Consider the following 929-nt stretch of genomic DNA (forward strand, 5'->3'; position numbering starts at 1 on the left):
TTATTTTTACTTATTTCGGTTAGTCGTTTGTGTCTAAAAAATTAGAATTACGAGATCATTATATTAATTATTAATTTTAAATGGCTCTATAGTAAGGTTGAAATTATTTTTACCTATTTCAGTTATAAATGTATTTGTTTCCATAACGTTCTAATATTTTTTTCATTTTAATAGATTGGACCAAAGGATGGGGGCGCCAGGCTATATAGGCCAGGAGGCTACATAATTAAACCAGAAGAGGAAGATAAAGTGGTAATTACATTTTTATTTGTGTTGATGATTAAAAGAAATTTTAGTTTTCCATTATTTTTTTTTTATTTCTGCAATAGGTTTTTTTTACTTATTTGTTTTTGTTTTTTGTGTCTAAAAAATTAGAATTACGAGATCATTAATTAATTATTAATTTTAAATGCCTCTATAATAGGGTTGAAATTATTTCTACCTATTACAGTTATAAAGGTATTTGTTTCCATAACGTTATAATATTGTTTTCATTTTAATAGAATGGCGCCGGGCTATATAGGCCAGGAGGCTACAGAATTAAACCAAAAGAGGAAGATGAACTGGTAATTACATTTTTAATTGTGTCATTGATTAAAAGAAAATTTAGTTTTCTATTATTTTTTTTTTTTTTATTTCTGCTGTAGGTTTTTTTTTACTTATTTGTTTTCATTGTTTGTGGCTAAAAAATTAGAATTACGAGACCATTATTTAATTTTTAATTTTAAATGCCACCATAGTAAGGTTGAAATTATTTCTACCTCTTTAAGTTATAAATGTATTTCCTTCCATAACGTTATAATTGTGATTTAATTTTATTAGTATGGACCAAAGGATGGGGGTGCCGAACTATATAGGCCAGGAGGTAACAGAATTATACCAGAAGAGGAAGAGGAACTGGTAATTACATTTTTTTTGTATTATTAATC

General features: G+C 26.5%; 1 long non-coding RNA gene across 3 annotated transcripts in view; it reads left to right on the plus strand.

Annotated features, from left to right (window-relative positions):
• The window catches only part of LOC136795221 (uncharacterized), a 3559-nt gene extending 2999 nt beyond the window's left edge, over nucleotides 1-560 (plus strand). For 2 of the 3 annotated variants that reach the window (XR_010842790.1, XR_010842792.1), the window contains exon 3: nucleotides 175-243. This is a non-coding gene — a long non-coding RNA (uncharacterized lncRNA). Of the gene's footprint in view, nucleotides 1-174; nucleotides 244-503 lie in introns of those variants that run through there. The other variant, XR_010842791.1, reaches the window with a different exon arrangement.
• The last annotated feature ends 369 nt before the right edge of the window (nucleotides 561-929 follow it).

Source organism: Halyomorpha halys, unplaced genomic scaffold, assembly GCF_000696795.3.
Source record: "Halyomorpha halys isolate HHAL.00 unplaced genomic scaffold, Hhal_1.1 Scaffold1784.1, whole genome shotgun sequence".
NCBI classification, from domain to species: Eukaryota; Metazoa; Arthropoda; class Insecta; order Hemiptera; family Pentatomidae; genus Halyomorpha; species Halyomorpha halys.